The sequence below is a fragment of the Carcharodon carcharias genome, chromosome 19, assembly GCF_017639515.1.
Source record: "Carcharodon carcharias isolate sCarCar2 chromosome 19, sCarCar2.pri, whole genome shotgun sequence".
NCBI lineage: Eukaryota > Metazoa > Chordata > Chondrichthyes > Lamniformes > Lamnidae > Carcharodon > Carcharodon carcharias.
In genome coordinates this window covers 14,902,859-14,914,773 of record NC_054485.1, presented here as the reverse complement: position 1 = coordinate 14,914,773, position 11,915 = coordinate 14,902,859, and the positions used below count along the sequence as shown (strand labels likewise).

The 11,915-nt window shown below is 43.0% G+C and overlaps 1 non-coding gene across 1 annotated transcript; it reads left to right on the top strand.

Moving 5' to 3' along the window:
* Positions 1–1,896: 1,896 nt before the first annotated feature.
* Positions 1,897–2,143, top strand: LOC121292049. Its single transcript, XR_005946173.1, has one exon. It is a non-coding gene; the product is annotated as a small nucleolar RNA SNORA53 (small nucleolar RNA).
* Positions 2,144–11,915: the final 9,772 nt, after the last annotated feature.

Sequence of the window (11,915 nt, the reverse complement as noted above, 5' to 3'; positions counted from 1 at the left end):
AAATAGGATAGGGCTTGGGTTTATATGAAATTAACAGAGATGGAATGGCCATGGAAAGATTTGTGCAAAATTGTTAAAGAAGCAAAATTTCAACTACGGTTGACGAACAACTCTTATTACTATGTGGTGAAATCTGAAGGACATTCCTTTTGAATGCATTTATGATGCTGTCACTACACCCAGTGCATTGAACAATTCATCCTCCAATGTTAGTTAGTTCCTTCAAGCCTGAAGGAGGTGTTTCTTTTCATCCTGCACCTTTCTCCAACGCTGCGTTCTGACCTCACCCTGAGCAGCTTTGCAAAAAAGGCAAAATCGTGCAATGGTGCATGGCAGCAGGCGTTAAAAATATCCAATGTAAACAGAATAGGGTTAGATGGGGAGAAACTATTTTTTCCCACTGCTTGCAAGGGACTGACTCAAGGAAAAGGGGAAGTAACCTTAAAATCAGAGACAGACCATTCAGCGGAGAAGTTAGGAAACACCTCTTCATGCAAAGCATGGCAGGCGGGTGGATCTGTCTCCCACAAAAAGCAGTAGATGTTATGTCCATTAATAATTTTAAATCTGAGATGGATAAACCTCATTAGCCAAGGCAATTAAGAGGCATGGAGCCAGGGCAGGTGAATGGCTAAGTTAGGATACAGGTCAACCATGATCTCATTAAATAGTGGAACAGATTTGAGGGGCTGAATGGCCTACCCCAGTTCCTAAAGTCCTACACAGTGAAGATTGCTAACCCTCCAGGTTTGGCCTGGAGTCTCCAGGAACTGAAGATCAATCTCCAGGACACTGCTGTGTGACAACCCTGGAGAAAAAACATTGGGACATTAAAAAAGATAGTTTTCAAAAAAAATTTCTTTGAACATTTCTCTTTAGCAGATATAAAGATATTGAAAATGGCAGGGGGAAAGGCTGTTTGGCTGACAGTCAAGCATCATCCAATTTTATAATGAGCCTTTTTGCTTTCAAGTTGGCGTAGGAAAGCATTATGTCACAAAGATGGATGCATAGGCCAACTAATGGTTGGAGTGTGGGAGAAATGTCATGTAATAAAACCTCCAGGAATACATTTAATCACAGTTGGCAACCCTATACACAGTACAGTGGAATATTAGTACCCACATTCTGATCTACAGCCCTGAGCCACAAGGCATGGGAGACAATCCAGATAAAGCATAGAGCCATAGAACACTACAGCACAGAAAAACAGGCCATTCAGTCCTTCTAGTCTGTGCCAAAATATTATTCTGCTAGTCCCATTGACCTGCACCCAGTCCATAACCCTCCAGACCTCTCCCATCCATGTATCTATCCAATTTATTCTTAAAACTTAAGAGTGAGCCTGCATTTACCACGTCAGATGGCAGCTCGTTCCACACTCTCACCACTCTCTGAGTGAAGAAGCTCCCCCTAATGTTCCCCCTAAACTTTTCCTCTTTCACCCTAAAGCCACGTCCTCTCATGTTTATCTCTCCTAATCTAAGTGGAAAGAGCCTTCTCACATTTACTCTGTCTATACCCCTCATAATTTTGTAAACTTCTATCAAATCTCCCCTCATTCTTCTACACTCCAAGGAATAAAGTCCTAACCTGTTTAATCTTTCCCTGTAACTCAAGTCCTGAAGACCCGGCAACATCCTAGTAAATCTTCTCTGCAAACTCTCAATCTTACTGATATCCTTCCTGTAGTTAGTTGACCAGAACTGCACACAACACTCCAAAGTTGGCCTCACCAATGTCTTATACAACCTTACCACACCTTATCACTCTGATCAGCAAATACAAAATGTTTAAAGCTTCTTATAGATGTTAGCAATTGTGCCTAAATTATTTGAGTTTGTAAATTTGAATGCTAGTAGTTGGAGACTTGTTTGGGACAGTTTTTAAAGAAAACACATGCTCCTTAGATCCACCTTTGGGATGTATCTGTTCTGCCTTGCTGGTAGATCTCTGCACCCTGGTGTTGGGTTCTCCAGTGGGCTGACAGGTGACATTCATCAACTTGTGGTTGTACAGTCAAAGGTACTTGAGTCATTGGCATGTTAAAGTAATATACCTGCACGGTAGCCCCTCAGTTCTGATGTGAACAACCTGTTACAGGTTGTTGCTGCCGTCGGGACTTTGCTGCTGTGTGGACACGTGTATCAAAATCCATCTGGTTTAAATCTTGCAATACTCAATACTTTGATTTATGAAGGCTAGTATGCCAAAAGCTTTCTTTACAACCCTGTCTACCTGTGACGCCATTTTCAGGGAATTATGTATCTGAACTCCCAGATCCCTTTGTTCCTCCGCACTCCTCAGTGCCCTACCATTTACTGTGTATGTCCTACCTTGGTTCGTCCTTCCAAAATGCAACACCTCACACTTTTCTGCATTAAATTCCATCTGCCATTTTCTGGCCCATTTTTCCAGTTGGTCCAGATCCCTCTGCAAGATTTGAAAGCCTTCCTCGCTGTCCACAACACCTACAATCTTAGTGTCATCAGCAAACTTGCTGATCCAATTCACCACATTATCATCCAGCTCATTGATATAGAGAACAAACAACAATGTTCCCAGCACAGATCCCTGAGGCACACCACTAGTCACAGGCCTCCAGTCTGAGAAGCAATCATCCATTTAGAATCCAGTTTACAACCTCTCCATGGATACCATATATTGAACATTCTTTTGTCACATGTTTGATAATTAGAAGACATGAAGGAAAATATATATATATCTCCACGTCACTCTGGCTACTTTATAAAATTATTCTTTCTCTTTTAAAATGGGCAAATGGCTGGACTGATGAAATGACCACGGCTGACCACATGATGGTAGCTCTGTAAGTTTCTGAGCAGTTTAAGAGTGGACAAAGGCAAAAACATCAAACTTCCAGAATGTAACATTCCTTGCATTGTATAAACATTCCAGCCAAGCCAATACAAAGGATAATAGATGAGACATCTTCACCAGCCAGCCCTGGCCAGTTTGGACAACTGGCCCCCCATCTAACTTGACTCCGCTGAGGAGTTTTGTACTATCGCCTACAGAACTGATTCAACCTCAGCGTACCTACTTCATCTTGGGACATCAACACCACCGGATAAGTGAATCTTACACCAGCGATGTTCAGTCAGCCAAACTCTGTGAAAGAATTCTTCATTGGACATTGAATCTGGTCTCTGGACTCGCTTGAAACCATAATTCTTATTTTTATCATGGTCTTTGCCCTGAACCCCTTTCTTTCCCTTATCCTTATTTTATTGTGTGAATGTAAAAGGAGTGGACTCCTTTGTGAAGGTTGTGAAACCATTTTCCCATGTTTTGTGTTTGTGCGCGTGTGAAATAAACCAACCCTCTTATTTTATCTTATCTTAAGTTTGCTGTGGGATTATTAATCGAGGATTGGATCGCTCCAAACCTGAAGGATTGGGGAAATCAAAAGAGGAAATCAAAAATCAAAAACACCTTTCTGTGTACGGGTGGGGAGTGAGTGGAGAAATCAGGACTGTTCTAAATTAAACCCTCTCCTGTCTGTAACACTTGTGAATACTTTTTTCAACTAAAATGGTTCTACACCTACAGTCCTCATACCAGAATTAAAGGGAGGCTCTGATTCTCTGAGTTGTGTATGAGTTAGTCTTAGTCATGCCTCTGTTACAGGGTCTAAATGCTAGGGCGGAATCTAAATAATAATAATTTCTAACCTGAAAGCGGTCATCAAGAACCTAACTTGCCACTTAGGTCCGAGGAACTGATCAATCAAATGAGTCAAGCTTGACGAGCTTCTCGTTGCCAAGTTGCAGCATTCCCTTTACACTCCTATGGTGTTGAGCATATAGTACGTGCAGTCTCACAAGCACTGGGCCATGTTTAATGAGTTATTTCATTACTTGAAAGTATTGCTGATGTTATGTAGCTGCAGGTCATCAAGACCATGACCATTCCTGGCACCTTTGAAATAATCTATTGATAAAGTGATGCCTTGAAAGCCAAGACTTGAGTGATAAAGTAGGGAAAACCAACTCAATCCTGGGACTTCATAGTAACAGTTAATTCGAAGGTTTCACTTCTGCAGTTTTTAGTTTATAAAGTAGACCCAAACTTCCACTGCCACACCCCCACCCCCCCATCCCCACCCCCCGCACCAACCCTGCTCCCATCAACTGTGAAGATCGTGCGGGGAGAAATCACAATCCAACCTCAGCTCATATTCACACTTGCCAGCAAGGTCAGGAGCAAAAATTAATCAAAAATGATAGTGCCAGCATCTAGCTTGCACAACCTAATTCCTGGTACACGCAGGACAGTACCTTAACCCACTAGGCTATTAAGATGCTCATTCCCAGAATTTTACAGCAAAGATTAGACTCCTGCAATCTTCTTTAGAGTATAATCTGAAAAGCTAAAATTGCACAAAATCATTCTGAATTGCTAAATGTTTCTATTATCGCTGATTGCTTGTTTTGTTGCCAATGTTCTGATTTCAATTGTATATTGTGCTGAGCACTTAAAAACCAATGTAATACTGTACCAAAATGGTGAAAAATTGGCCATGCAAAATAAAAGCTAATGTAAGTTTCTATTTTCAACTCGGTTGATTATACTAGGGTATATTAAACAATCTAACAGCGTAAGATTGACAATTTATGCTAAAAATCACAACGCCGTACATAAATTCACCATGCTGTTTAGTGCAATGGTCTATGACTGATTAGTGTTATTGTGATTTAGGGTTGCTACAGTAACTACCGCTTTCTGTAGAAAGATGTAGCAGTCCAGGGAGACACGCAGAATCTCAGGCACTGTCATTGTGTTTCTGGAGAGAGTTCATGAATTTCTAAAAATACATCCAAAATAACTTTAAATATGGTAAAACAGCCTTCATTACCATTTAATTAAAGATGAAGCTTTTGTGGATGTCACTGTGTTTTAGAGAGGTCGGTCATGAGGCTATGTTGCTGGCTCCAGTGTATTGGCAGTACGATGCTCTCACGGCCTCACAATTAGCTAAGAAGAAAAGAAATCCATCAAGTTTTCTCACTGTTGTATCAAAGAAAGAAAGAAAGAACTTGCATTAAGATTGCGCTTTTCAGAAAACTCCAAAGACCTTAACGGCCAACGGTGTATCATCACTATTGTAAACACATCAAAGGAAGTAGCCAAATTGTGCACAGTAAGATCCCACAGAGTGTCAGTCAGGGCTCAATTTCAACTCTGAGTTAGTAGGCTGTGGCTTCAAGCCCCACACAAGGTACTTGAGCACAGAAATTTAGGCTGACGCTCCAGTGCAGTACTGAAGGAATGTTGGACATGTTGGGTGGGATTTTCCGGCTCTGTCACATCAGCGGGGACATATTATTCATTCAATTTTTAAATTTAAATTTTATTTGAAATAGCTTTTGGAAACTACATCCCGCCCGTGAGGTTTCCTAAAAAGTGCAAAGGCCGCTTGGCCCTTTCACCTGCCCGCCAACCGTAAGGTCGGACAGGCAGCGAGAAATGTAAATTAAATACTGCTTTAATGGCCTTAACAGGCCTTATCATTGTTGGCAGGGGTGCTGCCGATTCCCGTGCGCGCCCGCTGATGATATCGCGTGACTGTGCGTTGACGTCTGGGCACTTGCCCGATGCCAACACGCATCATTTTATGCTCGAGCGGGTCAGGCGCGCGCCCACCCTCCGAGGTAAAACTTTTGCCCCATAATCCGACATCACATCCGAAAGCAGAACTTCCAACAATACTCCCTCGGCATTGGACTGAAGCGTTAACCCAGATTATGAGCCCCATTCTCCAGAGCGAACCTTGGCTCCGTGACCTTCCGATGCATGCGGACAGCGCTACCACTGAGCCAGGGCTGACGTGAAATTAAGTCACTGTCCGGCGTGGTGCTGAATCACACAGGAGGACCTGGGTTGTTCATGGGGTCTGTGCTCAGTTGACTGATCCACGCCAGCCAGCAGCATGTGTGCAACACAGGTGTCGGTCGTGGGCTCAGTTGGAAACTGAGTGAGAACGTTGTGGGTTCAACACCAATTTTTATCCCTCAACCAGCATCCAAAGTGAGAAAGAAAGCTCTGCCTTCATATGGCACTTTTCACAACATCAGAACATCCCGAAGCACTCCACAGCCAACGAAGTGCTCCTGGGCCGGGATTTTCCAGCCCCGCTGTGGTGGGATGTGGCAGGTCAGCCAAAAGTCCATTGACTCTTAGCAGGACCGGAAGATCCCGGAGGTGGGCGGGGCCAGGAAATCCCGGCCCTGATGTGTAACCACTGTTGTAATATAGGAAACACGGCAGCCAATTTGTGCACAGCAAGCTCCCACAAACAGCAATGTCATAATGATCAGATAATCTGCTTTTGTGACATTGGCTGTAGGATAAATATTGATCAGGACTCAGTGGATAACTCCTCTGATCTTCTTCAAAATAATGCTGTGTGATCTTTTACATATACCTTGGAGGACAAACAAGGCCTCAGGTTTATTAGCATAACATCTGAAAGACAGCATCACCAACCTTGTAGCACTCCTTCGGGTATTGCTCTGGAGTGTGAGCCTAAATTTCTGTGCTCAAGTCCCTTGTGTGGGGCTTGAAGCCACAGCCTACTGACTCAGAGCAGATAAATCTAGGCTGACTCTCCAGCACTGTACCGAGGATGTCTTAAGCACTTTCAGGCGAGACATTAAACAGTGGCTGCTCTTTAATGTGGGCATAAAGGCTTTCTTCGGACTATTTCAAAGGAGAGCAGGTGAGTTATCCCCAGCAAGCTGCCCAGTAGGGATCCCACAATCAAAATCACAAAGATAGATTATCTAGTCATTAGGGCATTGCTGGGTGTGGGAGCTTGCTGTGTGCAAATTGGCTGCCGTGATTCCTAATTTACAACAACTGCACTTTGAAAGCACTTCATTGGCTGTATAATGCTTTGGAACAACCTGAGGCTGTGAAAGGCGCTATATAAAGAAAAATCTTTCTGGGCATAGCTGGGAGGGAGTCCAGCGTTCCAGTTCCTGAACTCTATCTACTAAACTGAGCCGGAGATTGAGGAGGCATGGTCATCGGTTAGGGATGGAATCACGTCAATGTCATCCATTGTCTAAGCTCGGACATGAGGAACGGCCAGTTGAGCAAGGTAATAGAGAATTGCCAGCTTCTACCAGGAGAAATAGCACTGGCAAAACAGAGAAAGAAACCTCTCAGTGGTTATTCATTTCTTACTCTCTCACTTTGTATATTATTTCCTCCACACATTTGCCAGCTATCCATTTAGGGGAGGTGGTGGTTTAGTGGTATTGTCACTGGACTGGTAACCCAGAGACCCAGGGTAATGCCCTGCGATTGACAAGGATGAACGTGCTAGTCTGTATGAGGATTCAGGGAATCAAACTAAATCTCACTAGCACGGGCCGATATGGCGTAGCTCGATTAATGATGCGGCAACCATATTTAACACTGGGACATCACTTGTAAATAGTTCAGATTTAGCCACTTTAGATTAATCGGTATAAACTGTTGGAAATAGTTTAAAGGAGATATTGAATGAAATGAATGATGTGGAACAGGATGAACTAGAGGAAGACCAAATGATAACCGTTCATTTGGCAAGATGTGGTGGGAGAACTGGAAAAGCGTGCCCACTGCATGATTGAAATTCTGAAAGAGGATTAAAATTCCTCTGCGGAAGCTGCGGAAAATGATGCTTGCACAATGCACGGTTCTTGGCTGGTGGAACAGGCCTGTGGAAACCTCTAAAGGATTGTGGAAGGGAGATTGCTTTCCTCACTCACTGATAAACATCTCAGGGCTATGTCCACTTATCAACCTACCACCGATATCTGTAAAATCAGGGGACTGGTACAGGTGGACCCGGTGAAACACGAGTGCCACCTGAGGAAGGGCAGCTATGGGCATGCTAGGGCTGGTTCTGTATTATCCTGTCCTAAAGGAAAGGGGAGAAACTTAATCCTCTTCTTAGAGTCAAAAACAAAAGCAAGTCAGGGCCATGTGTCACGTTATGATCAACACCCTAGGTACGTGGCACGGTGGACAGAATACTTGGGCAGCCCTGGATTTGTCTGGGTGCGCTCGAAGAGGGGACACTTTTGTTAGCCCGTACGGTGTAACTGAAAGAGCAGCACTGACCCAGAAGTTCACTTGGGGTCAGGAAGGGCCCAACTGCACGATCATGGTGACCCAGGGAGCAGAATTCCCTGCACATGTAACATGCAAAGGAAAGGAGGAAATATTGTGTCACAACCACACACTGGGATTATCAGTACTGGGTCCTGATCTGTCCTATTCCGGATGGGACTTTTTGTTTTACACCAGTTTGGCCTGTTAGACTGGGTGCACAGGTATGAGTAAATGCTCAAGCTAATCGGCAGGTGAATGTTACTGTAAAGGATGACTTGAAAGAACAGCTGCATGAGTATGTTGCCCATTTTGGGTATAATTTACCTCTGTTGCTCAAACATCATATAGAACTGTTACAGAGGATTAACACTTCCAACAAACATCTCTATACCCTTTAGCAAAAGAACAGGGAAATACCAGGCATTGGTGGTGATAGCCACTGGTGGGACCTCGGTCTTAACCTCGAGATACATCCTTGGGTACAAGTTATATCTCACGTACTGATTGTTGTACAGTCGTTTATTGTTGTATATTTGTCGTATGGGCTATGTCGTTGACACAAGTGTAGGAGAGCAGAACAATGGATGAAAATGTTACTGATGGGACAGAATGAGGTGAATGGATTTGATTCACAAATGTAATAATGTTCATAGGCGAAAATATACACTTAAAGATGGATGCTGTAAGGCATTTTGATATTTTGTGTATTTCTGTGATGCTGTAAGGCCTCCTTTTGTTTCTTTTTAATACATATCATCTTTGTACTTGTGTCAAAATATAACCCGTTGTGAGGTGGACCAACATCCTGAGCTCAGAACCAGGTGGTAGGAACATGGATTGTGGAGGACAACAGACGAAGGGAGATGATTTTTGACCGAAGACGCCAACTCTGAGGCTTATGTGGAACTTCTGAAAAAAAAAAATACTGGACAAGGATACACAGACACAGGCGTATCAGGGCATGTCACTGGGGTGGTAGCTAAGCACCAGACACCCCGATTACAGAAACTGATCTAGACAATAGCCTCCTGGGGATGTGTAAATGGTTTTCCTCCCGCCTTACCAAGAGACAGGAATCACATCCATTGCTGGCAGGTACCTGGAGATGCCCCCTGCTGAGAGCAGGAAACGACCACATGCAGGCTGTATTTACATGGCCAAGGTGGGATTAATAATCCAATCGGATGACTCGATTTAAGATTTACTTTATATGCCGAGAGACCAGGCTCAGAAAGGGGTATAAAGCCACAGCTCCCAAGGACACTGGGGCTGCAAACAGGAAGTGTGATTTGGTCAGTCACAGGAAGTCGTGTGGAGGAATTCATTCAGCGGACCGACCACCCGGGGACGAGCTCCTGCACGTGGGTCTTACTAAGCAACTGGTGGTGTAAGTATATGCTATTGCTTAGTGGGTTAATCAAGATTTTCCACATAAAGTAGAAATTGTATCCATAGTTTTGTTTCCAGTCATCGATACCAAGAACGAGGTGAGGACCCGAGAGAGTAGGTGAGACCCGCCTGGTTAAGAGTCTTACACTCTTGTTAAAAGCGGAATCGCCGTACAGTTTGGGACTGTCCATAAAAAATATTCCTCAGTGCGCATACAATTCAAACATTAATTACATGTGTTAGAATGAGGGTGCCAGGAGTATATTCTTTGCAGGAAATGAGAACGAATCGAAGAATGGTTGTGGCCTAGAAGGTGGCCATTCAGCTCGTTGAACCTGTGCCAGCACTCCGCAAGATTGATCTGGCTAGTCCCAAGCCCCTGCCCTTTCTCCGTGACTCTGTGATTTCTTTTCCGTTCTTGCACTCATCTAATTCCCTTTTGAACATCTCAGTTGAACCAGCCTCCACCATTCCAGATCCTAACCACTCGCTGCGAGAAGAAAGGTTTTTCCTCATGTCACCTTTGGCTCTTTTGCCAAACACTTTAAATCAGTGTCCTCTGGTTCTCGGCCTTCCAATATCCTTAACAAAGTAGCCAAGTATTCCTTCGTGCACTCTGCCCGTGAACATCTTGGCAAAAGATGGGGAGTGGGGGCAGGGGTAATGAGGAGTCAGGTCCCAACTTAAAACAACAGAAAAATCAGCGTCTGAAGGATGGTTAAGAGATCCAGCGGCATTGGGATAAGCACAAATCCTTACACAGGTACAATCAATAGCTCCTGTAATACCAGACAAATGATACTTTGTAAATTAGATTGTACAGCTCCTGCAGTCAGTAAAAACATTTACTTCTGATACCAATCCAGTTGCTTTGCCCATTTCTGATTCCTGCATCAGACATTTGGTTTTACTTTGAGGCGTGAGTTCAACACCTCAGAGAGAGTAGTGAGACCCGCCTGGTTAAGAGTCTTACACTCTTGTTAAAAGGGCTGAAAGGGAATATATTATATAATTTGTGAAAGATAGGGATTGGGTCAAAGGTACAGGAAGTACGCTCCATATCAAGGCATTGCCAGTCAATAAAAAGTCAGATTAAGCATCCGAATAGAATATATTGATAGGTCTGTCAGCCTCAATCGCCATGGCCACTGTTCTGCTCTCATAAAAAGGTTATTGTTCCTCTGAATTGCATGTCCATCTTTCTTTCCCCTCTTTTTGATTGTTAAATAAAAACAAGCAAAGTTTGGTAAATTAAGAGGCAAGTGCTTTTGGTGACCTCCATTTTCTGATGAAATAATTTTGAATCAAGCCAATGGCTGCCTGTTCTTGTGATCACATACACCATTAAGCTCATATAAGATGGCACTGGAAAGATCTGGTGGATTATTCCACTTGCCTGTTGGCAATGCGTCCAGTAAAACAGGCATCTACTTAATTAACTAAATATTCAATGAAAGAAATACTAGATTCAAATAAATATCAAATAAAGGACATGATTATGCACATTATTAGAGGCTCGTTAGGCTCATGACAGATACTGTACCACGTTATAGCTCTTTTGCTACTTGCCCAGAAGGTTCTGGCTCTTTCAACTAGAACCGCCCCTTTTTTGAATAATAGTTGCAAATCAACTTTAATGCCTATAGCTTTGTGCTGTTCATTCTTTCATAGGCCCAATGAACTCTTTTTACAGTTTCAGAAAAGAAGTGCCCAATTTCTGAGGTGAAATCATTTTGTTCAATTTTGGTTCCTTCTAAAGTTTTAGTTTTTGTCAATTCTAATAAAAACTGAAAAAAAAAAATACCAAACAGGACTGGTCTGCCCACATAAAGCATTATCGGAGAGACTGTAGGGTACAAATCAGGATTTGAGTCAAATCTAAAACTCAATTTTCCATCCCAACTTTTATTGATGTTTACTGGCTCGCATGTACAATTCTGCACACTACACTTTAGGAAGGATGTCAAGGAGTTGGAGAGAGCATAGAGAAGGTTTACCAGGATGGTACCAGTGAGGAACTTCAGTTATGTGGAGAATTTGGAGAATCTGGGATTGTTCTCCTCAGAGTAGAGAAGGTCAGACGGAGATTTTCAAAATACAGGGTGGCTTTGATTGGGCAAGTAGAGAGAAAAACTGTTACCTTTGGCAACTGGCTCAGTAACCAGAGATCAGGGATTTAAAACAATTGGCAAAAGATTTAGAAGAGGAATGAAGATAATTTTTTTTTCGCATAAAAGTTTGTTGAGAGTTCTGGATCACATTACCCGAAAGGGTGGTCAAAATCCAAAGTAACTTTCAAAAGACATGTATTTACAGAGAACTAATTAGCAGGGTTATGGGGCAAAAAATGAGCTATGGATGTAACTCTTTCAAAGAGGTGGCACAGGCATGATGGGATG